Source organism: Mastigoproctus giganteus, chromosome 10 (assembly GCF_048544385.1).
Source record: "Mastigoproctus giganteus isolate SK-2022 chromosome 10, ASM4854438v1, whole genome shotgun sequence".
Classification (NCBI taxonomy): Eukaryota; Metazoa; Arthropoda; class Arachnida; order Uropygi; family Thelyphonidae; genus Mastigoproctus; species Mastigoproctus giganteus.
Genome location: NC_143584.1, coordinates 205,593,797 through 205,621,496, shown reverse-complemented (window position 1 = coordinate 205,621,496; position 27,700 = coordinate 205,593,797). Strand labels below are relative to the sequence as shown.

At 37.7% G+C, this 27,700-nt stretch overlaps 2 protein-coding genes across 2 annotated transcripts in view; one reads left to right on the top strand and one right to left on the bottom strand.

Moving 5' to 3' along the window:
• LOC150079805 (uncharacterized) overlaps window positions 1–8,303 on the bottom strand; it is a 61,694-nt gene extending 53,391 nt beyond the window's left edge. The window contains exon 1 of the mRNA XM_090383754.1: window positions 8,278–8,303. The gene's annotated coding sequence lies outside the window, so the exon portion shown is untranslated. The remainder of the gene's footprint in view (window positions 1–8,277) is intronic.
• Window positions 8,304–17,173: 8,870 nt separating this feature from the next.
• Vamp7 (Vesicle-associated membrane protein 7) overlaps window positions 17,174–27,700 on the top strand; it is a 91,117-nt gene continuing 80,590 nt past the window's right edge. Inside the window, exon 1 of the mRNA XM_090382293.1 lies at window positions 17,174–17,232. The gene's annotated coding sequence lies outside the window, so the exon portion shown is untranslated. The remainder of the gene's footprint in view (window positions 17,233–27,700) is intronic.

Sequence of the window (27,700 nt, the reverse complement as noted above, 5' to 3'; positions counted from 1 at the left end):
TACAACTAAAAGAAATAGCGTCACTTTCGGAGCTTGTGCATTTTACTTTCGTTTTCGAATGCCCCAGGGGGATGCGGCCGCTGAAATATTACACTACCGCGGGCATCTAGTCGATTGATGATGTCACGTCTTCTCCTGTGTAACTGGCAAGCGTCGAACACGAATATCCCAAGAACGGTGAGGGCAAAAGGTGACTGTTGTCATAAGTAGAAGAATTAGCAGAACAAGACATCACGTTTTGCGTAATCAGAACTCTATAAGCACATTAAGAGAACATATCATTTTCTTGTAGTGTCTAGTCGCAATAGGCAACAGGCCCCGGTGTAATTCTTTTCCCCACATTATTGACCCGTGAAACCAGAAGCGGTCAGGGGGAACGCAGAAGTATATATATTTTAAAAGGGGGGATAGCAGAGAGAGAGATACTTTGGGTGAGACTTGACAGAAAGGAGTGAGCAGTGAGAGATTTTGGCCGATTTTTGAGAGTGTGTGAGCGAAGAAAGAAAAGAAATCACTAGTAAAAGATGAGCAAAGAGCCACAATGAACGTCTGGTCCAGAACTTCGCCCCTCCCCCGAGGCGGTGCAGAATTATTCGGGTAAGTCAAGCCTTGTTGCTTAATAACAAACCATTGCCCCAAAGCGAACCTACCCTCTACACTTGTTTTAATGCATTTACAAAACATCTTTCCTCAGACTATCAGACAATTGTATCAATTTCTTAATACTCAGTTTTAACAGATAATGTGACTTATCAACCTAGTTGTCAAAATACTAATTATACTATTAAGTTAATATATTTTCCTGTTCCAGCATTAGAACACTTGTATGTTATGACAAACAACAATCACTCTGGATACTTGTGAGAGCAATAAGCAAAAAGCCGACATGAAGAACACTATTTTCCAGTTATACCAACAGCAGTAATGTTTTAACCTGCTATCTAGTTGTATCTAATCTGTGTTATACAAGTGTTACACAAATCATGATATATTTTGTCTAATAATCTACTGTACAATTTAGTATTTTAATAAACCTTGTTTTGTTTGTTTACCCTCTTGCGTCCTGACTATTCTCTCTAGTTACACACAATTCACTTAATAAGTTTTGTAAAAGAACCATAGTTAATGCTGTGCTTTGGAGTCCAACCACATAGAAAGGAGCCGAAAGTATAATCACAGCGCGGTCTTCGATGTTGCAGGCTTACTCAACGTCCATCTGGGTAAGTTTTCAGAACACAAGATCTCTGTCCTAATTTAACTGCTAGATTTTCATATGAAACCCAGGTTTTCTGGACACACACGGTAGAGTGCGGTCTTGCTGGTAGCCGAGTGATCCAAGAGTACATTGATTGGCAAGTACACTACAACAGAAAAGACCCTGTGGAACACATAAGTGAAATTGTAATTGTGGAGAACAAAAGAGAAAGATGATGATAATAATAATTAGAAATACTTAATGCCGTGTGCCCTGTGATTTCAGCGCCTTCATCGGGAGCCAGCCGCCGAAATCAAAGGAAACAACGGCCAAAAGTACAGCCTCCGTTTCTGACATGAAATATAAGCGACACGTGGGAATTCCGTATTGAAGATCAGGGTTAACATTTTTAATTTAAGTGGTATGGCATACGTATATTTCATGGCTGACCGGACGGAGGCAGAATGCAAAGATTATTATTATTCGCTATATGGTGCAAGGAAGCTTGAGCTTATGCTGCACCAGCCAAAAAAAATTCCTCAGTTACCCTGAGAGAGAGAGAAGTAGAAGGGAATCACCAAGAAAGAGAACAATGTTCATATCCAGCTCAGGACCCTGGATGTGCCAAGTCCATACTCACCAGATGTGAGTTCTTGGGGTTGATAAGAAGGTACTTAGTGAGGTGGTGTAGGCATAAAATTGTAAAGAATATCTGTACCGCAGTGGGATAGCAAGGTTTTTCCCCAGAAACTAAGGTTTTCTTTCATCCAGCAAAACAGGCTAATCGACAGAGAACACACGCAATTTACAGTCATCATACATATATAGATATACGTAAAAGATTACGGGTGGCCCTAATATAATAATTTGAATTTGTACCGCATTGGAACGTAATAAAAAACCTGATCAGATTTACGTTATACTTTATATTACCTTCCACTGCGGTAGAGACCCCCCTCTCTACAATTATATACCTATTCGACCTCAGTGAGTATCCTACTTCTTATATATCGTAATTTCAGTCGTAGATGAAGAGCTTCAAAATTAGATGGTCTTTTTTTTTTTGGTAGCAGTATATCCTGTATATAAATTTTAATCGTATATACTAAAACTAAAATAGATTTTTGTTGTTTATGAAACCGATTAGAAAAGATGACATAAAAGTGAAATTTGCAAGATGCACGCTTCATGACTCTCCCCCAAAAAGTTCAACACGCATGTTATCTACCTCAAACCCTATGGCCAGACATGTTTGGGTTTCCATTTAGATTTTTTTTTTTGAGAGATTACACTATCACAAAGAATTATACATCTCTTTTTACCAAATAACCTGAAGAAATCTAGAAAAACCAAGAGGAATGCGAAAAATGCTTCCATTAAGACATTGCCCATTGACACATCTGTTCCTTGAACCATCATGGAAATTCTTTCAAACCATACAACACCAACCGCATATTTACCTTGTTTCGCCCACACAGACTATTTTTCGCCAATAATTGTGAAAAAGGAATATTTCTCAGATGAAAATGATGTTTAAGTGCAGTGCATGTTTTTTTTGGGGGAGGGGAAAGATCATTACTTATGAAGTCTCAATTTTCAATATTATTGATCACTATTTGAATAAATGTTTAGCATTAGTATGAGACAATTGGAAAATAAAATACTTCATGTGATATTATGGGTGTACATCTTCCTATGTTGTACTATAGACCTTTCAGGCAGCTATAGATACTATACGGCCGTGACTGCAGATTTCGTTCTGGCATGTGTTCAGAACTGGGAAACATTGCAGGAACATAAATCTCTCAACATTAGATGGCAACATCCCATTTCCAACAGCAATTGGTGTATGTAACTGGATTGTTATCCGGTTACATACACCAATAACGTCGTAAGATGGGAATAAGGCGAATCCAATTGCAGTTGTGGCGGCCTGTAGAGCGAGCAATGGAAACGCAATGTAGTCCAGACGAATTGTGGTGTGAATAACGTGCATGAAGCAATGGTTTCTGAATGCATCCGCTTTCTATGAAAAGTACTGAAGTTGGTGACGTTTCGTGTCAAGCCATATCCCGTGACAGTCTACTGGATTTGCTACTCGTTTATCCACATATCCGTCCGATTCCAGTCTGACTTAAAAAAAAAAAAAAAACCTGTCCTATTAAGGGTCACCCGATAACACACTGCCTACGTGTAAACGGACACATTACGTACAGTCCCAAGTGTGACAGCCTTGCCAGACTCTGAAAAAGAAGACAAGATGGGACGGGACCTTCATCCCAGCTATGACTCTCCAAAGCACAGCTCAGCTGCTGCCATTAAGCTTTCTTTGCCACGCTCCCTTGCGTGGTTCTTTTTCTCCACCACACAGGCAGGGGGAGGTTACCCCTGGTCACCAGCCCCCTTACCATCCCTCTTTTCCCTCTGGTCGGGCATGGGCTTGCTCCACTGATTTTGGGGTCATCTTCTTTATGTAACCCTTATCTCTGTGTTTTCCCCCCAGCCTTCAGTCTCCCTTCTCTAACTTATAACCAGCGTCTGAACCATCTCTAAATTGCCTGAACCCTACACCCAAAAACTTAATAACAACATCAGTTGCATAATCAGTAACTCTTCTAAAGCGGTTTTTTTTTTTTTTTTTTTTAGGTCCTAGCCACTGAAATCTCAGGAAATTAGGTGGCAGGACCTGCCAGAGTAAATAACTATAATATTGGTGTACCTCGTCTGCCACCACAGGGCAGAGTGTGGACAACATTGGAACCCATTAGGGGCCCAGCGGCTAAATGACCAGAGGAACAATGGTACACGACACTACACATATACAAAATCCAGACTTTTAAACCTCTGGCATTGACAGTGTTCTGTTCCGCACCCACAATTGTATACTACGCGGAGATGAGGGAAACGCCTTGAGCCGTTTGATACTAAACACACTCTCACTCTATCCAAGCTCAGGACCCTGGGTGTGCCAAGCCCCTACTCACCAGATATGAGCCCCATGTGGGTAGTTTCTTTTTTTTTTTTTCCTTCTGCTGTATAAGCTTGCATCATTTGCTAGTACTACTATTACTAATAATACAAATAACGGCTGTTATGTATATATTTCTGGTAGACACCACAGAATTTTCGTCGTATTTCATTTGCTGACGACGGGAGGGAAAGCACATATATTAGATGACAGTGTTCTGGTACATCAGCCTGCGTATGTGTAAAGAAAAAGGACGCTTGCTTTAGTGCCAAGGCAATTATGACTGACCATAAGGTGCCAACGTATGTCTACAAATTGCATATATTCAATTATCCATATGGTGGTGGTTGTTTTTTTTTTTTTTGGTAGTTGTTGGCGCATCGGCTTCTGTGGCCATAATGCACCTCCAAAGGTTTTTTTTTTTTTGCAGTACTTTGATCCAAGCCCGAGGCGGGATTCGAACCCGCGACCGTTGGGTTGCCAGGCAGGCACTTTACCCACCCGGCTAGCCAGGTCGGCGGTGGTTGTTGTGTGGGGGGGGATCTAATAATACCTATCAACTTGACAGGCTGTGAAAATAAAAAGCAAAAAATACCTCTAATCTACACGGTACTTAGTACTTTATACATCTTTTGTAGGTATGCGACCTTGAGGAGGCAACATGGTGTGGCTAAACAATGTGGAATAACGAGAAATTATATGATCGTTGGGAGAAATTTTGTTTCTCAAAGAAACAGTCACTCACTGGGGAAGAAATATGAAGTGGTATCGCATTCTGCACAAAAACTGTCGTGCTTAAGAAACCCCCCTGCTACACGAACTCGAACCTCCTTTAAGAGGTAGGGCCCAATGAACAAAGTTACACCACACAGCAACACATTGTGAATTTCAAGTTATCCAAGTTACAGCTGTTTATACTGCGACAGGAGATACATTTCGTAGTCCGAAATTTCCAATGCTAATATTAATCTCCCATAGATACCAGTATTGCATGCTGAGCTGTTCTGAAACCACTGCTGCACTATTGAGTATGTTTCAAATCGTTGCTAACTTCCATAGCCTACAGAAAAAACGGGTAGGGTTCAGTTTTTGGTACTACCCCGTGGATCAGTGCCACAAGGAGTGATGGGCATGTGTAACTACTCCCATTGATCCAATCATTGGCTGCTAATCACCGCGATTTTCTGTTTGAGTGAATGCTGTTTCGAGAACTTTAGGTGCAGTGTGTTTATTTTTATTATTATTTTTTTGCTTATTAATCGGGTTAATCTTTAATATACCGTAGTATTCAAGTATAATTTAGTATAACGATTGTACTTTTTTCGCTTGAATCCCTCCAGAAGTCGTACAAACTAACCTAACCTTTTTTACTTAGTTGGATTAATAAAAAAACATCTTATGTAAAAGAAAATAGATAAGTCATAACGAATTAAACACATTGGAAAGCAAATGAAATAAACGCCGTTAACTATTCGTGGTAATATATCTACCAATCAGCGAGAAGCAGTTCGTGGAGTTACACGTGCCCATCATTTCTTTTCGAACAGATTCATGGGTAAGCGCCATAAACTGAATTTTAACAAAAAAGTGACTGTTGCCTCATACCTACTTGTTTCCATTTCATGACCATCCCTATTTCCATGCCCGTTATTTCACGATTATTCATTTCAAGTATCATATTCAGGTTTTGTGGTTATTCTCTGATCAACTGTCACTATGGTGCTTTTAAAAAAGTATCAGATTTCCATACTTAATCCCGAACAACGTGTGTGGGGGTCGATGAAATCCCAGAATATATTTTAACTATTCGTGTTCTTCATCTAATTCGTTCCATTCCAATAGTTGAAACAGATAACTGTTTTTGAAAATGTTTTCTTTGATTTCTCCACTGAAAATTCCAGAAATCTTATTTATTGTGCAAAGACAAAAAATACAGGAAGTAGGTTAATTCTACACAGGTGTTGAGTGGCATTTATCGTGTAGCATTAATGGCTTTATTGACGTGCGCTTTCCTCCGGTAACGCTCTCTGGCTTTGTGACATTGAAATGTCATCTGGAATCCAACTTCGCATTAGTTAAATATTAAGTTAACGAGAACATTGTTTCATGTAGTTATTGACAGGCCGGCACACAACTGCATGCGTTCACTGAAGCGTTGGGTTTTTCGATTTGCATTTCATTTGCAGAGGTCTAAAGGGATTAGGAGGGATTTTTATTTTTAAAAATTAATGTTTTTAGTTTAAAAAATGGATTTTTCATAATTCTGGTCTGAAAATAAGTGGCATCAAAAAGTGAACAATTATTTTTTGATGATTTTCAAAATTACACACAATGGGGTCACTTGACTCGAGCGCCTAGAAGTGTAACAATTCTGCGCGTTACCAGTGATGGGTTAATGTACAGTCCCTGTTTTACCTAAGTGTCATTTCTGGAACTCCTGCAACAATCCATTTCTGCATGATCTGGAATATTCATTACAAATTAAATCTGTGATTAATATTCCATTTCTGCATGATTTGGAATATTCATTACAAATTAAATCTGTGATTTAATTTGTAATGAATTGAATTACGGAAATACATATCTGTAGCTCTCAGATACGTATTTTCCAAAATATACAACCTATAGACACATTCAACATTAGCAAGGAGTGACAAGTTTCTTCAAACTTATCAATCCTGAATCTGTCCACAGCCTTAGATTTTTGGTAATAGTATCAGTCAGACCAAATGATGCAAGGCTTTTTTTTCCGCATCAGCCACCCACACAAATCGATCTCAATTTCCCCATTGCGAATAATTTTCAAATTCTACCTAGAACTTTGACTACCTCAACTATTCTGATGATTAATACTGTCTGAAGGTGAATTTCATTAGACTTAATCTGCTAATATGCCAAAATTTTATATTTGTATCCCTTGCTTTAGTATCACCTTCGTATGTGAATATATCTTTCTTATTCCTTTAAGGATCTTAAACATCTCTATCAAGTCACCCAGCCGGTGTCAAGTCTCTACACGCTTCAGTCCATATCTAAGAACACTGCTGATAGAAACAACCCTTAGTACACACCCAACCAATCTAGTTGCCTTTCTTTGGACCCTCTCTAGAGCGTCCAAAGAAATCAAAAGGTTTTTGCTTTTAGTAATTGAACCATAATTAAAATGGTTTTTAGCCATAATATTTCGGAATTTAAGCTTAACTGATAAAGTTAGATTCAATTATTATAATAATACAATTTCAGTCATTGATATTAATAACATGTCGAATTGCCGTGAACAAATATAATTTGCATAACGCAGTTATCAATTCAATACACAATATTAAATTAGCGCTTAACATTTAACTGACTGCATATGTAACTAATGAGCAGCCAGCAGAAAATAATTGGAGCAATATGGCCTTAGTTGCTAATGCTCCTAAAAACCAAACACATATACAATTTGCACTGATTGCCATAGTTGTCAATACTAGACCTTTACCAAGTGCAATACTAAAAAAAAAACATAGCAACTAATGGCTTAATTCACAGTCTAATCTCAGTTAAATTACAACAGCCAATATTTATTAGTTAAACAGATGTACGTCCTAACTGGTTCCCTCACCTCATGGCCAGTACCTTCGACTGTTCAATTGGTATTACACGGTAGTTAAAGAGCATTCGGTTTGTTGGGTATTTTTGTGTAATTATTTTATGGGAGGACGGGTACATTCTTTTCATATGCTTACTTAAATGTGGCATTTCGTTGGAGGGACGATAGGAATGTCTGTAACTATTCATTGTATTTCCGAATACAAATGAAAAGCCAAATTAACTTATGTTGGTATACATTATATGATAATATATACAATATATTAATGACTAATATTTTAATTTCAAGTAAAGTTTATTTTTGAACCGAATAAAATATAGAAAGGATGCAGAAATAACAAAATTTTCAAAATTTTGTTATTTCTGCTATGTTATGTTTTTTTGTTATGTCCGATAAAAACAGTTACAGATTTGATACACTCCGAATTTCCGTAGCCATTCAATAACGTATTATATAAGTACATTTATAAAGTGCACTGCATAATAAGTTATTACTAATATTCTTTCTTCTAAGCAAACTCACCTTCTATTTAGTTACAATAAATTCCATGTTGGATTTCGTTAACCTGACTTTCATTTTCCGACGTCAAAACTTCATTCGCTGTTCAAAATGAGTCTGCTAACTCTGCCGAATACCGCACAAAGAGTTACAATAAAATAACAAACGAATGGATATTGTCTTTAGAGTTCAGAACTGGAAATTCAGATCCATAGGACCGACACGAATGACGATTCTCGCTTTCTGTTTCACAGTTGAAAAAATACAATATCGAAAGAACAAGAAAAGGCATTCTGGGTAGAAAATTCGACTTCTGGCCTGACTGTTTTTTGTGACAGCTTTTTTTTAATGACAATTCTGGGACACACAGAGCCCCAAAATTTGCGGGGATTTGTTCAAGAAACACTTCAGCATTGGTATTAGTAGAGGCATTAGTAGCAGCATCAGCCAAAAAAAAAAACCACTCCCGCTTCACCTCTCCGTTCGTTTCAAATACCTGTTCAGCTCAGCCGTAAGTTTGTTTAGGCTATCAACTTCCACAACAAAGGATGGAAGTCTGTTCCACGAACGAATTACCCGCTGGCTTTCCAATGCCACACTGCTCCAATTTGTGCAGCAGTCTTTCATGTGCAACAGTATCAAAAGCCTTTCTAAGATCTAAATATATGATATCAAAGTTATTACCAGCATCCAGTTCCTTTGTGACTACATCATAGTATCCAATCAAATTAGTCAGGCAAAACTTCCTCTTAACAAAACCATGCTGTGTCCGAGGTATAACTGAAATTTTGTCTAGATGAACCTGCAGTGTTTCTTTAACCAGTGCCTCCATTCATTTTTCTGGAACAGAAGTTAAACTAACAGATCTATAATTACTTGTTAGCATTAGCATTAGTAGAGGCATATGATGCACGAAAGCAAGCATATGCAGCATCAGCCAAAAAAAAAAAAAAAACCCCACTTTCACTTCACCCCTCTGTTCGTTCGAAATACATGTTCCAGCTGAGCCTTAAATTTATTTAGGGTATCAACTTCCACAACAAGGGATGGAAGTCTGTTCCACCAACCAACAACCAGCTGGTTAAAGGCACATCTGTCCTACATCTGTCTTTCCTCAACTTGAATTTATGCCCTCTCAGGTGATTGTTCCGAGCAAGAGAAAGAATCTCATCGGCATTGAGCATACTAAAACCATTCAAGGCTTTATACACCTCTATCAGATCACCTCGCTGGTGCCTAGTCTCCAGACACTGTAATTTGCAAAACTTAAGCCTTTCTTCGTAAGATCAACCCTTTGTTCCATTCACTAATCTTGTTGCCCTTCTCTGTACTCGTTCTAGCAGCTCTACATCCTTCTTGAAACGAGGCCTCCAGACCTGTATACAGTACTCAAGGTGTAGCCTGACTATTGCCTTATACAAGGGAATAATCATCTCCTTATCCTTGTTAGAAAAATTCCTGTATATCAATGACAAGACACGATGAGCTACTCTTGCAGCCCGTCTACAGTGCTCAGAATACTTCATATCTGCCTGCACAACCACCCCCAGGTCCTTTTCATTCTCTACCACTGTCAGTGTAGTGCCACAGAATTGATACGTTGCTCTGGGGTTACTGTTTCCCATATGTAGTATTTTACGTTTGTCAATGGTAAGCTTCATTTGCCACCTCTCAGCCCATCTGCCCAACCTTTCCAGATCCTTTTGCAGCAGCATAGCATCAGTAGTGTCCTTAACAACCCTGCCAACCTTTGTATCGTCTGCAAACTTGGGCACTAAGCTTGATACACCATCATCAATATCATTTAAAAATACAGAAAACAATATTGGATCCAATAGTGAACCCTCAGGGACTACACTAATAAAATTAGTCCCCGATGAGCAGTGTGCATTGCTTACCACTCTCTGTCTTCTCCCCCCTCAACCATCCCTTTATCCATAGCAGCAATTTGCCTCCAATGCCACACTCTATTTGCCTGTACAGTTTCTTATAATACTCATCAGAGTCATTAGGCCTATAGCACACTCCTACTCTCAATTTTGATCTCCCAATGCTTATATCACACCAAACTGACTCGACACTGCACTGCACTGCACTGTCTAGCGATGTCGACTGGCTTCACTTCCTTGGATTTTCTGTGTTTATTAACTAACAGCATAACCCTCTTCCCTTTCCTATCCTGTCTATCCTTCCTGTATACATTTTACTCCTCAAATTCCAGCTCTGCCTTCCTTATATCTGTGTGACACCACGTCTCTGTTATCCCAACAATATCTGCCTTTGATGTTTTGAGCAATACCTCAAATTTATTTAAAAACTCCTAGCATTGGTGTACACGCTAGTATACATGCACCTGTTCCTATTCCTAGCTACTCTAACACAACCCATGTGTTTACTTGTACTGCAATAACTCCCAGAAGTCTCTGAAATATCTTGCATCTTGTTTTCCAGGCTGCTGCTCATTCCAATAGAAGCAGTGCAAGAATCACTTTCACCTCTGCCAGTGGCTACTGTTAAACTGTTAGTCCTTGTAAACCCACAAGCTAGCAGTTTTTCGACCCATCTAACACTGCCTCAATAGCATCAGCAAATATTCTTGCACCCTTTCTATTTAAGTGTATCCCATCCCTGTAGAAGCAGTCTCTCCTGTTAAAAAGTACAGTCCAGGCTGAAAAAATTGTACCCCTTGAGCCTTGCACTTTCCAGGGTCGAATTGATCGACAATGCTCTCATCATATACTCCCTCCTATCGTGTCTGAGCAGAATTGCAGACACTTTCAAATTCAAACCTAATTCACGGCTTTTTTTTCAACAGTGACCTGTACTTGTTAAATAATTCCGCCGGTCTCCTACTCTTCATCATTAGTGCCAAAGTGTATAACTGTATTACCTTTTGTGCCCTTAAAAGATGATAAACGCTCTACAACTTCATCAACCTTTGCCCTTGGCAGACATATTCTGGTCGTCTTCCACCTATCTTTTTACAAAGCATGTTCCCCGTTTCCCCCGACAAAAGGGTCACCAACAACTACTAGTTCCTGTGGGACCAGCGCATTCTGCCTTGGGGGTTGCCGCTGTGTTGCGTGATGACCAAGTGTAAGCTCTGGCGTTGATATGGGCAGCTGAGAGCTTAATGGGCCCCTCAATTTAGATCCTTCGAGAGCATCCATCCTGTCCTTCAAGCTCCCATATAGGCCTCTCTCATATAGGCCCATAACAACGCTGAGGTGTCGCCTGATTTCGTTACACTCCTTGCATCGGGCGCACACACAAAGACATTCCCCCAATGGCAATATCCTGTCCGGTCCCGATTGCTCCACAAACATCATGCAAACGATGCATTTTTAAAGGCTGTGATTCAGAGGGCAGCTGCCCCCCTCAGTTCTCCTATGAGCCACAGCACTCCCATTAGCTTGAGCCTTTTGCTTTGCTGCTCTGGTCTGAGTCATGATTTCGATTTAGTTTCAATAAAATTTTAATTTCAGTACAAAATTATCACCCTAAACTTGTGTCCCAACACAGTCATAACGCTATATATATTTTTCAGTATCGAGTATTACCTACGAGTTCAGTTTGTATAACTTCCGTATCAAGTTATGTGTTAATTAATTATGTTCGGTTTGTGATCTAAGTCGTTATATGTATTTAGTTAAAAAGTACAATTTAATTGACAATGAAGTAAAACAAACTTAATAGATTTTACTGATTAATTGACAATGTTATATTATATTGTATACTATACTATACTACGCTTACGCTATCTAATATGGGATTTATTATTATTATTATTATTTTAGGGTTGCCCGTAACTAAATACATTAACCCGTATTTGTGTTTGTAAATTGCGTATGTTCTATGGTCGATTTGCCTGTTTTGCTGGACGAAAAAACCCCAGTTACTGGGGAGAAAAACCTTGCTATCTATGCCTCAGACCGACTAACTCAGCCACGGAGTGCAAAAAGCCCATTAAAGCCCATTAAATCCCGCCTCATCGACGGGATTCGAACCCAGGCCTTTTCCACCCGGTGTGGAAAAGGCCTGGGTGATTGAGGATGGTGACGATACCACTGTGCTACTCACACAGACATCTAAATTGGGATATAACGTTGTACCCTATAACGATGGCGGCAAGTGACGAACGGTAAAACTACGGACACTTAATTATTAATTAACTTCCAAATCTCGCTGTCTCAATTCAGAATAAATAAGGATCCTGACTAGATCTATAAGCTACTTATAGAAAATAATTTAATATAACAATTGGTGAATAAAGCGGCTAAATATGGCTAAAAAACTTCTCGTTCAGCGGAGCTGCAACTTGTAACACGTGAATTTCTCTGTACAATGAACAATTGTACAGAGAAATAGAGTGGGCTAGTAAATCGGAATGTCTTATAATGGGGGATTTTAACTTCCCAGCTATTGACTGGAACTTGTGGGTTGGGTACTCACACACTAGTCAGACTTTTGTGGATTTATTGGATGATTGTTTTCTGCAGCAGCATGTTCGAGAGGCAACCAGAGAAAGTAATACTCTTGATCTGGTTATCAGCAGTGATCATTCATGTATTAGGAATTTGCAGATAAAAGAACCACTAGGTGGCAGTGATCAGAGTGTACTGACGTGGGATTTACTTAAAGATTTAATTACCATCAGGGGTAAAGGAAAGGGTTTTTGCTTCCGTAAAGGCGAGTAGAGTGGTCTGCGACAGTTTTTAAATTCTGTACAGTGGGATCAACTGACGATGTTACCAACAGTAATTTCTAAGTGGGAAGCATTCAAGGAATTAATCGTGGAAGCTACTAAAAGTTTCATACCTATTAAGAAATATTGTTCAAGGTTTAGGCCTAATTGGTTGTCAAATGAACTAATGAGACTCGTAACAGAGAAGAAAAATGCATGGGATGCATATAAATTATCAAGCGACTCAGAAGCCTATGGCAGATATAAGTTAATCTGTAATCAGGTCAGGCGAATAAGGAGGTTCGGCAGGCGAAGGCAGATTACGAGAAATCCTTGGCAAAAGATGCTAAGAAAAACAGCAAGGATTTCTTTACTTATATAAACTCTAAAAGGAAGGGGTTGAATCTGATTGGTGCACTTGACATCGATCGTTCGACTGTTGATGATCCTGCTCAGATAGCAAACATAACTGAATGAGTATTTTGCATCTACATTCTCACGTGAGGAATTATTAATGTTTGAAAATGGCAGAAGGTTATCAAATTGTAGCAGGGTGCTTAATGATCGTGTAATAACTGAGAGCAAAGTGAAAGAGAAATTGTTGAAGTTAAACGTAAGAAAAGCACCTGGGGTGGATGGGATCTATCCAGTTATATTAAAGGAGGCGGCAAAGCAACTAAGCAAACCCTTAGCCATAATTATGAGAGCATCCTTGGACTCAGGGGAGGTTCCCACGGACTGGAGATGTGCAAATGTATCCCCAATTCACAAAGGGGGATCGAAGGGTGACACGAGTAATTACAGCCCAGTTAGTTTAACTTCTGTTCCAGGTAAAATAATGGAGCCGCTGGTTAAAGATGCATTGCAGGATCATCTAGACAAGACTGCAGCAATAATTCAGACACAGCATGGGTTTGTTAAGGGAAAGTCTTGTCTGACAAATTTGATAGGGTATTATGATGTGGTTACAAAGAAATTGGATGCAAAAAACAATTTTGATATCATATATTTGGATTTCAGGAAAGCTTTTGACACTGTTGCGCATGGAAGACTATTGTACAAATTGGAGCAGAATGGTATTAAGGGTAAGTTGCTACAATGGATAAAAGGATGGTTAAGTGGGAGAAGACAGAGGTTGGTAATCAATGGGTGCTGCTCTTCTTGGACTGTTATTAATGGAGTCCCACATGGTTCGGTGTTAGGTCCACTGTTGTTTTGTATATTTATCAATTATATTGATGAAGGTATATCAGGCTTAATGTCGAAGTTTGCAGATGATAAAAAGGTTGGTAGGGTTGTTAATGACAGTAATGGCAGTGTGCTACTGCAACAGGATCTAGATAATTTGGGCAGATGGGCTAAGAAGTGGCAACCGAAGTTTAACCTTGACAAATGCAAAGTACTGCATATGGGTAGAAATAACCCCAGAGAAACGTACCAACTGTGTGGTACTACACTTAAGGTGGTAGAAAATGAAAAAGACCTGGGAGTAATGGTGCAATCAGATATGAAGTTCTCTGAGCAATGCAGACAGGCTGCCAGGACAGGTCATGGGGTTTTGTCAATGATATATAAGAATTTTGCTAGCAGGGAAAAGGAGGTGATTATCCCTCTGTATAAGGCAATGGTCAGGCCACGGCTTGAGTACTGCGTACAGGTCTGGAGGCCTCATTTTAGGAAGGATGTAGAGTTGCTGGAACGAGTACAGAGAAGGGCAACAAGATTGGTGAGGGGAATGAAGGGATCCTCTTACCAAGAGAGGCTTAAGTTCTGCAAATTGCAGTGGCTGGAGACTAGGCACCTGCGCGGTGATCTGATTGAGGTATGTAAGGCCTTGAATGGATTGGGCACGCTGGATTCTGATGGGATCCTTCCATTTGTTCAGATTACGAACCGAAGGGGGCATAAATTCAAATTAAGAAAAGACAGATGTAGAATAGATGTGCGGAAATTTGCCTTTAGCCAGCGGGTGGTTAATTGCTGGAACAAACTTCCATCTGTCGTTGTGGAAGTTGATAGCTTGAATAAATTTAAGGAGGAACTGGACAGTCATTTGGAGGGAATGGTGTGATTTTTTTTTTTTTTTTTGGCTGATGCTGCATAAGCTCCTACATTTGCTTTCTTGCATCACATTCCACTACTACTACTACTACTACTACTAATTTGATATCCTTACCGATACTAAGTAATACCTACAAAATCTCTATTTAACTTTCATTTTAAACTAAATATCTTAACTAGGAATATAATGATACTCTAGAAAATAAGTTAATATTCCAATTTAAGCAAATAAAACAGAAAAATACTTCTCTGTTCCAGCAGCAGTAAAAACTTCGCCTGCGTAAGGCTACACTCGTTCTTTCCCCATTTGATCGCCCTTTGAGCCCCGTTGTGTCGCCCTTTGATCCTCCTTTGTGAATTGGGGTCACATTTGAACATCTTCAGTCCATGGGTACCTCCTCTGAGTCGAAGGAAGCTCTCATAATTATGGCTAAGGGTTTGCTTACTTCCATTGCTGCCTCCTTTAATGTAACTGAGTAGATTCCATCCACCCCGGATGCATTTTTTAGGTTGATCTTCAAATCGTTCTCCTCCACTTTCCTCTCAGTTATTACAAAATCATCTAGCTCACTGCCAGAGTTTAATTCACCTCTGGCATTCCCCTACCTGAAGAACTCCTCATGTGTAAATGTAGATGCAAAACACTCATTTAGTTTGTTAGCCACCTGAGCAGGATCATCAACAGTTGAACCATCAATATTCAGTGGACCAATCTGATTGATCCCTTTCCTTCTAGAGTTTACATAGGTAAAGAACTCTTTTCTGTTTTTCTTGCATCATTTGCCAAATATTTCTCATAATACGCCTTTGACTGCCTAATCTCCTTTGTGACTTGGTTACAGACCAGCTTATATCTATCATAGGCTTCCATGTCACCCATTAATTTATATGTATCCCATGCATTTTTCTTCTCTCCCATAGATCTCATTAGTTCATCTGACATCAATTTAGGCCTGAACTCTTAACAATATTTCTTAGTTGGTATGTAAAGCCTAGTAACTTCCAAGATAAATTCTTTGAATTCTTCCCATTTTGAATACAACTTTGGTAACATCATCAGTTGATCGCACTGTATAGAATTTAAATGAACTGATGGGGAGGGATTTTATGATGAAAACCTTTTGGATTAACAACTTGGCTTTAGTAACTTTACAAAGCTTATGGCAAAGATTTTACTCATCATGACCAGCCAAGTCAGTAGATAGAATTTATTTTTTAAAGATATTATTTATTAAACAGAGAAGGTGCAAAGGTTTTTGTTAATGCAATTGAGGGTACATTAAGGGATCAGGGAAGCTGCTAGTTTAGGGAAGTTGCCACAAGGTGGGCTGAGGTCAACAGAATGGGACAAAATTACATTTGCATCCTCTTAGAGACTGTGTAACCATCAATAACCTTAAACACCGAAAGTGAAATTGTAACAGAAGCAAAATTCATCAGCCATTGAAGGACCACAAGGAAAAGCACTTTTAATGCCTTGGTGATATTGCATTTTGAGGGTCACCCGATAAGGTGACCCTCAAAAATAATGAGCCTTTGTTAATCATTAAATAATGATTAAAAATATTAAATTTAAATTTAATTTAAATAAATTTAAATTGAATAGAATTTAAATTTTACCTCTATCGTAAAATGAGGCATCGAGACCTCTATGTAGTACTCAATGTGTTACCCGTCCATTGCCTGATACAAAAGGATAATCACCTCCTTATCCCTGATAGCAAAATTCCTGTATATCATTGACTGCTGTTGTGACCTGGCTGCACTGCCCACAACACTTAATAGCTGATTGCACAATTACCCCAGGTCTTTTTCGTTCTCCACTATCCTGAATGTAGTGTCGCCCAGTTGTACGTTACTGAGAATACTGCAACCCATATGGAATACTTTTTATTTGTCAATGTTAAACTTCAGTTGCCACCTTTCAGACTATCTGCCCAATTTTTCTAGACCCTGTTTCAGTAGCGTACTGTCATTAACAACATTACACAATAAATTTAGAATTATATAATTTTCAATAAAATTATTTTCTCTTATAAGTTAAGCATAAATAAGTATATTAACTTATTTATACTTAAATTATAATTCTGTAGGCTTTTACTTAGAAGGGAAATTTTCTAATATTTACATTATTATCTTTAGGGAATATTGGTTTGATGTTCGTGATCTCATGTGCCTTAGTTCCAGGTGTGTTGTCAAACAGACCCGTTTTTTTTTTTAGGTTAAATTTTTAGGTAGGTACTATTTTGTAATTTTACTCTTATGTAGTTAAGTGTTTGTACATTTGAAGAAGTGGAAAAAAAATATTTTGTGAAAAAATGCCGTACTTATTTTTATGTGTCCTATTGAAACAACATTAATTGGTTAGTTTTGTCTGCTTGTGTCGTGTTGATTTGTTTTTGCTTATGATGAAATTAGATATATTTTTGTTTGAGTTTACTCGGAATTTTTGAAAATTAATTATCAAATAAAACCGAAAAAGATGTTTAAGTTATTGAGATATTTGTGTTTTTGAAATCACAGGTGGATTTAATAACGAAGGGGAGAGATATAGGATTTGGCTTTGAATGAGTAGATCATATTAGATTTCCGCACTTATATTAAGTCGCAGTTGTAGTTGATCAATATAAAAGAATTGGGCTGAAATTTAGTATCCGGTACCCTTCGTGTTACGCTGCGTGACGAACAGAAGGTTGCGTGAAGGACATGAACTGAGAAAAATAGTTGTAATTAGAAGGAAAAAAAAAAAAAAAAAAAAAAACCTAAACACTTATAGGAGCGGTCATTTTTTTAATCGACTTTCATTTTTGTTTAGTGAAAAAAAAGGTTATGTTTTGACGCGACTTCGGGAGGGATTCAAGCAAAAATCGGTCGTTGGCCAGGGACGGATATTAAAGTTTTACCAAAGATGTTCTATAATATTTGCCAACCGCAGAACCAATCTTCCGTGCTTTCTGAGGTTGGCAAGGGCTGTTCATATAGTTTTTGGGTGGTTATATAACATATCTGAAAGGACAGTATAGAAATTGAGAAGGACGATGATAATTAAGGTTGTAAGAAATGAGCACAATGGATTCTTCCTCTTGCCCAGATTACTCGCCTGAGGGGACATAAATTTAAATTCAGGAAAGACAGTTGCAGAATTAATGTGCAGAAATCTGACTTTGCCTTTAGCTGGCAAGTGTTTGAATGCTGGAACTAACTTCCATCTGTCATTCTGGACATTCTTAACTTAAATAAATTTAAGGACAAACTTTTGGAGCGAATGGATGAGTGAAATGGGAAGTTTTTTTTGGCTGATGCTGTATAAGCTTGTTTTCTTGTATCATATGCCTCTGCTAATGTTACTGGTATTGTTACCAACTGTGTAGTGAAAATGAGCCCTCCATCCTTAAATATTTGGTGATGAGTCCAGGAAAAGGCACCTTGCATGTGTGCATGCCGAGTTGTGTGCATGCCGAGTTGTGTGCACGCCGAGTTGTGTGCACATTGAACAATATGTACTGCCGACCGGGGCGCCTCCGTAGCCAGGTGGGCAAGAGCAGCAGTGCGTAGCACACGCTTCTTGATTAGACCAGGGTTCGAGCCTGTGACCACCAAATACGGAGGATGCGGAAAGGCCAGGGAATGACCACCGCATATCCCCGGAGCAATATGGCCTTAGTTGTCAATGCGCCTAAAAAAAAAAAAACACTGCCGACCGGGCTAGCCTGGTGGGTAAAATGCCTGCCTGGCAACCCAAAGGTCACGGGTTCGAATCCCACCTGAGGCTTGGATCACAGTAAAATGCAAAAACTTTGGCTTCTGTGGCCATAATGCACCTCCCAATGCGCCAACAACTAACAAAAAAGAAAAAAAAAAACAATATGTACTAAAAACGTGGGTAAAAATATTCATGCAGACATGTAGTAAAATATATGAAAATATGCACCAAAACTCTATATATGCGGTGATGTTTTATATTTGTTACTTTTATTACAATACATTTATTATACATTTATTAACTAAATTACAATTTTTTTTATATTTGGAATGAATTATAAATAATTCATTCCCCAATCATGCTCACCCAGTACTAATAGTTATTATTAGTACCCAATACTAATAGCTCACCAGTGGTTATTAGTAGATATTAGATTAAATGCATTTGCATATGCAAATATATAATGTGGCCTTTTTAACCATTAGTGCATATAAATACATATAACGTGAATAACGTGCCTATTTATAGAGATATGCCATCTGGCAACAATGCATATTTTGTATGTAAATGTGATTTTAAACATTAAAAAAATTGCAATATTAGTTTGGGAAAAGATTTCATATGCATGGAAATACATGTCAATGACATTTAATTCTCCTGCCATCAATAACATTAGATGAGTGTACATTGTACATTTTTTGAATCTTATAACAGGTAACATTCAATTTTGCTATAAAAAATTTACAGAACACACTGATGATTGAGCTTTCGTTCAAAATGCTTAGCACAGAACAACCGTTCTGTGTTAGGGCTCATTTCAAATTTTCATTAAATGGTATTGATGTTATCACAATTTTTGATTAAATATGCTGATGATATTAAAATGATCAGGATTATTTATAGTGAGAATTAAGGAATGTTGCTGTAACGAGACACACAAATTATGCAACTGGTCTAAAAATGACAATGAAGTTTTAATGCTAGTAAATGAAGGTTTTGCTTCTGGATGAAATGACCTTGGGGTTATAAACAGTCCAATGTGAAATCTCAAGACTATAATACTAGGACTAGGATAGACTAGGATAGATGTGCGGAAATTTGCCTTTAGCCAGCGGGTGGTTGGTGGGTGGAACAGACTTCCATCCCTTGTCGTGGAAGTTGATAGCCTAAATAAGTTTAAGGCTCAGCTGGACAGGTATTTCGAACGAACGGAGGGGTGAAGTGGAAGTGGTTATTTTTATTTATTTATGTTACTTTTTTTTTTTTTTTTTTTTTTGGCTGATGCTGCATAAGCTTGCTTTCTTGCATCAAATGCCTCTACTAATGCTAATGCTAATAGGTCTTCAAAAATAGCATGTGGGATACTGTTAATCGTATAGAATTTTTCCTCAGTGTACAAATTAATGGTCAGAGCACATCCTGTGTACCACATAAAGGTCTAGAAGTCTGATTTTATGAAATGAGACTAGTTAGCATTGGCAATGGCCATAATCAAAATAATCGATTACAGCAGATCTAAATAATTGATTATGGTATTTCCATAATTGATCATTACAATATTTGACTTTGATAATTGATTATGGAAATGATCAGAGATGAGAGAGAGAAAAAGATTTTTTAATTTTTGTCATTTTTGATTTCATAATTATTTACAGCTTAAATAGCAAAAAACAGAGCTATGATGCTCAATACATTCTACGCTCAGTATGTTCTACAGAGATTTCATTATTTATGGAAGAATAAGAGAAATTTAACTCAATGTGCTACATAGAACACTTCTGTCAGAAATTAAAATGAATATAAAATTAAAGCAAAATGATTTAGCATATTGAGGTAAATTTTTCTTATTCTTCTACGAATTAAAGCTTAAATGAACTGATGGGGGGTGGGGGGATTTTATGATGAATTCCTTTTGGATTAACAACTTGGCTTTAGTAACTTTACAAGGCTTATGGGGAGAGATTTTACTCATCATGACCAGCCAAGTCAGTAGATAGAATTTATTTTGTAAAGATATTATTCATTAAACAGAAAAGGTGCAAAGGTTTTTGTTAATACAATTGAGGGTACATTAAGGACTCAGGGAAGCTGCTACAAGGTTGGCTGAGGTCAACGGCATGGGACAAAATTACATTTGCACCCTCTTAGAGACTGTGTAACCATCAATAACCTTAAACACCGAAAGTGAAATTGTAACAGAAGCAAAATCCATCAGCAATTGAAGGACCACAAGGAAAAGCACTTTTAATGCAATGGTGGCATTGAATTTTGAGGGTCACCCGATAAGGTGACCCTCAAAAATAATGAGCCTTTGTTAACCATTAAATAATGATTAAAAATATTAAATTTTTTTCTACCTTTGTAAATATAGACAAACTTTTACTGCAATCATTTCTAAAGTGATTATTTTATAATTTTCATCGTAAATATTTCACAGTGCAAGAACTTGTTATATGACTAGTTTCTGACTAGTTCAATTAATATCTATAATGTTAACCGTTTATGGTAAATTATATACTATATATAATAATAATAAATGACACTATTATATTATGTGAAATTATTAACAAAATAGATTTCTTTAAACTCGTGGAATACAAGCTCAATTTTTACACCAAATTGTTAGCAAGTGACATTTCAGGATTTTTACCAAACCCTATCATCAGTCCATAAATGCTATGGGGGGAAAATAGAGGACAATTTAATAACTATGTAAAATAATTGATAGATAATTAATCAGAAGTAATTACAATTAAAAATCTTTAATTTTAGTTTATGTTATAAGACAATATGGTGTGCATTTACGAACTTAAAAACTATAACGGCGCCTCCGTAGCCAGGTGGGCAGGAGCAGCACGTAGCACACGATTCTTGATTAGACCGGGGTTCGAACCCATGCCCACCAAATACAGAAGATGCGGAAAGGTCAGGGAATGACCACCGCATATCCCCAGAGCAATATGGCCTTAGTTGCTAATGCTCCTAAAAACCAAATAACAAACAAACAAACAAACAGACAGAAACTATAACTTTTTTTTTTTGGCTATGCTGCATAAGCTTGCTTTCCTGCATTGTATGCCTCTACTAATGCTATAACCAAGGTAAAACACAAGAGAAAACGTTAACCATGAAAACTGTGCATACCTATGAATCAATGGATAAGGCTCTCTTAATTCCTACATTGCAATTCAGTTACAACAATACCTGTATTGTGTGGAGTCTTTATAAAGAATAACAAGATGAGGTTATGGTGTGAGGCTATCCAATAAATAAGGAACACCCTGAGGGCAAAGACTGTAAAATGACTATGCTGGTTCTAGGCTACAGCTTTGAATCGGGAGGTTTAGCCAGGAGAATAATCTCAAACCAAAAATCTTACATGTGGAGCGTTACATCCTCTCCATGTAAGATTTGCTCCTGACAATGTTTAGCTGTTTTTACTCTTCTTGTGGTAGCATTTCGTAGATGGTATTCTAATGATTGGGGTTAGGGTGAGTTATGGTCAGTAGCCTTTTCTTCACTTCATTTTCTGTTGTTCTTTTGAAGATATTAAAGTGCAGAATGTCAATTTGATCCTTGTTTTCTCTTGATAGAAAGGTCACTAAAAAGCCTGACGAAGAAGGCCTCCTTGAAGGTTCTCTGTATCTCTGAATTGGAAGGCTGTATTCGCTTTGTTTCCTATCATACTGTACATCCTTCTTGTGTTCATACAGTCTGGACTGAAGCTGCTGGTAGGATTCTGCAATGTTGGTGACCCCAAAACTGGACCTTTCGTGGTATACTGAACCCTCTGGGATTGTCAGGTTACTTTGGGCCTTCAAGACAGGAAAACCAGAGACTGTGTCAACCTAGAAAGCAGTCAGGATCCTTAGCACTACAAACTATAAGAAAAATATTTATTAGCATTAGCATTAGTAGCGGCATACAATGCAAGAAAGCAAGCTTATACAGCATCAGCCAAAAAAAAAAAAAAAAAAAAAACTCCTTCCCATTTCCCTATCCATTCACTCCAAATATTTGTCTAGTTCTGTCTTGAATTTATTTAAGCTCTCAGCTTCCACAATGACAGATGGAAGTTTGTTCCAGCAATCAACCACCTGCTGGCTAAAGGCAAATTTCGACACATCTATTCTACAACCGTCTTTCCTCGATTTGAATTTATGTCCCCTCAGGCGAGTAGTCTGGGCAAGAGAAAGAATCCCATCAGCATTGAGCTTGCTCAAACCATTCAAAGCCTTGTACACCTCAATCAGATCACCTCGCAGGTCCTTAGTCTTCAGACACTGCAATTTGCAGAACTTTAGTTTTTTTTCATGAGTAACCCTTTTTTCCATTAGAGTCTCTGTACTGTACTATATAGTAAAGTAAAGTAAAAAACATGCCTGCAAAAGAAAGAAAAGCTATCCAGAACCTTAAGAATGACAGATCCATTCATACCTCAAAAGCCGACAAAGGCAAAGCTAGAGTTATTCACAATCATGCGGACTATATAGAGAAAGTGCACAACATACTGCAAGATAATGCTGTATATAAAAGTCTAGAAGAAGATCCCACTGGCAAACTAGAATGGAATGTAAAACAGAAACTGAACACATCACTAGATCACAGGAAGATTGATGACAGTATCCACAAGAAGCTAAACCCTAATAATTCTGAAGCTTCATTCATGTTTTGCTAACTTCAAAGTACACAAGCCTGGATTTCTAGCAAGGCCTATTGTCAGTGGAAAACACCACCCAGGGCAAAAGATATAGAGATATTTAGGAAAACTGCTCACCCAGCTGGAACTGAAGAATCCTGTTACCATTAAGAACAGCCAAGATTTAGTGTCCAAAATCAGGAGGATAAATGTCAATTCTGAGGACCTCTTGGTTTCTTTAGATGTAGATTTCATTTTTAACAACAATCCTACCGGAAGAAGCAAAATTATGTCCCAAGGAATCCCTATACAGCCACTTTGTCATAGGTCAATCTGGGCACTTATCCATAGAAAATGTTTTGCATCACATTCACTTCCCTTTAGTATTTGCTTGCTTCTCTTTCAATGGAAGCTTCTACCTATAAAAATTCGGTCTCATCATGGGCAACTCCCTTTCTCTGTTCTTGGCAGAGGTCTTCATGAAGTGACTGGAAACCACTTTTTTAGAAGAACACATGTTCAAACCCAAATTCTGCTGTTGATACATGGATGATATCCTGTGCATTTGGAATGGCAACCAGGAGACCTACACAGTTTCTTCATTTACTTAAACTCTTTCCATAAATCCAATAAACTCAAAATGGAAATTGATTAAAATGGCACTGTGCCGTTCCTGGATATTCTGCTGCAAAGAACTCCCAATGGTATACAAACAGAAAACCAACCAATAGGACTTTGCAAATGGGAGGTGCATTGGATGTGCCGCACAAGGGCCCCCGATCTGGGGGGGGGGTCACAATCGAGGGAGCCATCAAAGCCTCAACATAAATAAATGGCTCCTTAATCCCTTTTGCATCCGAGCTCCCAAGTACCTTTGCACAGCCCTGCCGGCGAATACTCATCATACATACAGCTATGCCCACCCCACTGCACAAAACTAGGGGTAGTGAAATTGTACTGAAATGTACTTCAGGTGCTCAAAATATGTAGTGATCACCTTCTTCAAATTGAACTCTCAGCCATAACTCAACTAGCCTTTAACAAAGGTTGCCTGCTCCACACGATAAAGAAAATCATAGACCAAGCCACCAAAGATATCAAAGATTCCAGAAATAAAATGAAGGACCTTCCACACATCTGCTTTCACTCTTTCAGGTATCAGCAAAAGCTGCCAAAAAACAAGGTGTGGTTACATTCTACAGGAGTTCATCATCCCTCAAACGATGCCTAAAATTACCCAGTGACAATCGCAGAGGACCAGTATACCAGATAAGGTGCAGTTGTGGGGTCACCTACATCAGAGAATCTATTGGCTGCTTCAATCCAGACTGGAAACACAAGAATTGTGTACAGTATGGTTGTCCAACAGATCAGATACAGTCAGGGCTCACAATACTGGTCAAAATCTTATTACCTGTATTTTTAATTTAAGAAACCGGGATACCAGTATTCCAAAATTTTTCATCATTTACTGTTGATTTATAAAGTACGTCTATTACTGCTAAGTGTATACCCTGGACCAAACAAAGCTGCTGTTCGGCATCAGTTACTTTACTTACCTTAGTCAGATATTGTTGTAATTGAATTTGGCCATAACTGATGCAGCATCAGTTGGCACGCAAATTACGTCTTTAGAAAGACAGAGACTGTATTCACATATTTTTTTATCTACAAGTTCTAAGCAATTCTCTGCTGGCATACTACCGTACACAAGCATTAGTTCAATATCCCACAAAATTCCCCCAACAGAGCGAACATTTATATTTAAAATAGTCTACTTTTGTCCACTCGTCAAAATTCAGACTACAGACTAAATCTTTTAGCTTCTGATTTAGGTTGAGCTATTTCATTTACTACTGTTTTTCGAATATGATTGCTGCCATCCAGTACCATTTTTTAAATTGTTACTGGCAATTTGGGTAAATCACTAAAACCTGTGGCGATCAATCTTTTCTGATATCATGTCAACAAAATAGGCAACTCATACACCAACCATTAAGTTCAATTATTACTGTAAACAAATGTTGATACAAAAATAAAATAAAATCTGAAAATTATGTTTACAATGAAATAAACCGATATGATAAAATAATAAAATGTGATAACTGTATTTACAATAAAATAAAACTGACATAATCTACCATAAAATAATATAAATTAAAACGTTGTGCAATAAAATACTATAAAACATACGCGTAATTAAAAGCGATAAAACCTGCAGCTTTTGGAAGCGTCAGCTTCCTTCCTCAATAGTATCAAAGCTTCTTGCAACACCTCCTTAAATAGCAGGCTCACGGTGCTTCCACACGTGGTTCATCCCTTTTTCGGGATATTTTCTGATATCAATGGAAGTAGAGAAAAGATGAAACGGTATGCCATCATAGGCTCTCTTATGAGCCAGTACTTCTGGCAGTTTTTCTCTTTTATTGCTCTTGAAGTAATCAGTCAATAAAAATTTCGGCTTTGCCTCTGTTGTTGTAGTAAGTTCATGTTCATCATTCTCTAAATTAGATGCCTGCACATTTCTTTTTCTTAAATGTATATCATTTATTGTCTTCAAATGCATATGGAGCCCACTTGTAGATCCCCCACCACATCAAATTTCTTTTGAACATTTTTCAAACTGTGCTAGCTAACAATTTTTTAATTATCTAATAATAAAACCATACTGAAGACATCTCTTCCTTTTCTGTGTTCTATGAAGATAATTTTTGTTTCCGTTAGGTTTGTAAATATAAAATTAATTTAAATGAATACAATTCAAAATGAATCAAAAATAAAAAAATATCCTTTTTGACTTTATATGGCACTGTATCCTTATTAACGAAAGAAAAGGATTGATATTTAAGCTTGGTTAGGAAACGAGATCTCAGTTTCTTGACGATTCCAGGTTTCTGTTATATTTGCATTTTGTATAACAGTTCCTCAGTTGAAAAATCAGTAATATTAATGATTTATTATTGAATCATTAATATTACTGATTTTATAACCTTTATGTGAATAAATCATAAACAATTATTTTTTAAATTAGTACCGAAAAAGCGGTATTTTTGTATCAATACTGGTATTTGAATACCCTGTAAAAAATGACCGGTATTCGGTTTCCCGGGATCTCGACAATGTAAGTCCTAGATACAGCCTACGATGACTTCCAATGTGAGAACTTCTGGTAATTCAGAGATACAACAGTAATCACCACTGATCAAAACTACAAAAGAACCTTCAAGGAGGCCTTCTTCATCTGGCATTTTAGTGAAATTTTGTCAATAGAAAACAAGAGTGAAATTTCAACATTCTGTAGAAGTACTTCAACAAAGAACAATAGAAAATGAAGTGAAGAAAAGGTTACTGACCGTAACTCACCTTAACCGCAATCATGAGAATACCACCCACCAGATGATTCAGGGCTATGGCCTAACACCAGCATGGTTGTCTTATGGGCTTTGCCCTCAGGGTGTTCCTTATTCATTGAATAGCTTTCACAATAATCTTGCCTTAAATTTTATAAAGTCCTAGTGCGAGTCAGATATTTTTGTAATTGAATTGCAATGTATGAACTAAGAGGCCATATCCATTGAGCCATAGGTATGTACAGTTTTCGTAGTTAACATTATCTTGTTTCATCTTAGTTATAATTTCTAAGTTTGTGAATCCACATCATATTGTCTTATAATGTAATCTAAAATTAAAGACTTTTAGGTGTAATTACTTCTGATTAATTATCTATTAATTTATTAGCATTAGTAGAGTCATATGATGCAAGAAAGCAAGCTTATACAGCATCAGCCAAAAAAACCCTTCCCATTTCACTTGTCCATTCACTCCAAAAGTTTGTCCAGTTCTTCCTTGAATTTATTTAAGTTAAGAACGTCCACAATGATGGATGGAAGTTAGTTCCAGCATTCAAACACTTGCCAGCTAAAGGCAGAGTCAGATTTCTGCACATTAATTCTGCAACTGTCTTTCTTGAATTTAAATTTATGCCCCTTCTAGTGTGTAATCTGAGCAAGAGGAAGAATCCCATAACAACACTGCCAACCTTTGTATTCTGCAAAAAAAAAAAAAAAAAAAAAAACTGCAGCCATTATCAACCCATTGCAGGATGGAAGCCTCCTCAACATTACCATTAGCATTAGCATTAATAGAGGCATTTGATGCAAGAAAGCAAGCTTATGCAGCATCAGCCAAAAAAAAAAAATAAATAAATAAAAAATAACCACTTCCACTTCACCCCTCTGTTCATTCGAAATACCTGTCTAGCTGAGCCTTAAACTTATTTAGGCTATCAACTTCCACAACAAGGGATGGAAGTCTGTTCCATCAACCAACCACCCGCTGGCTAAAGGCAAATTTCCTCACG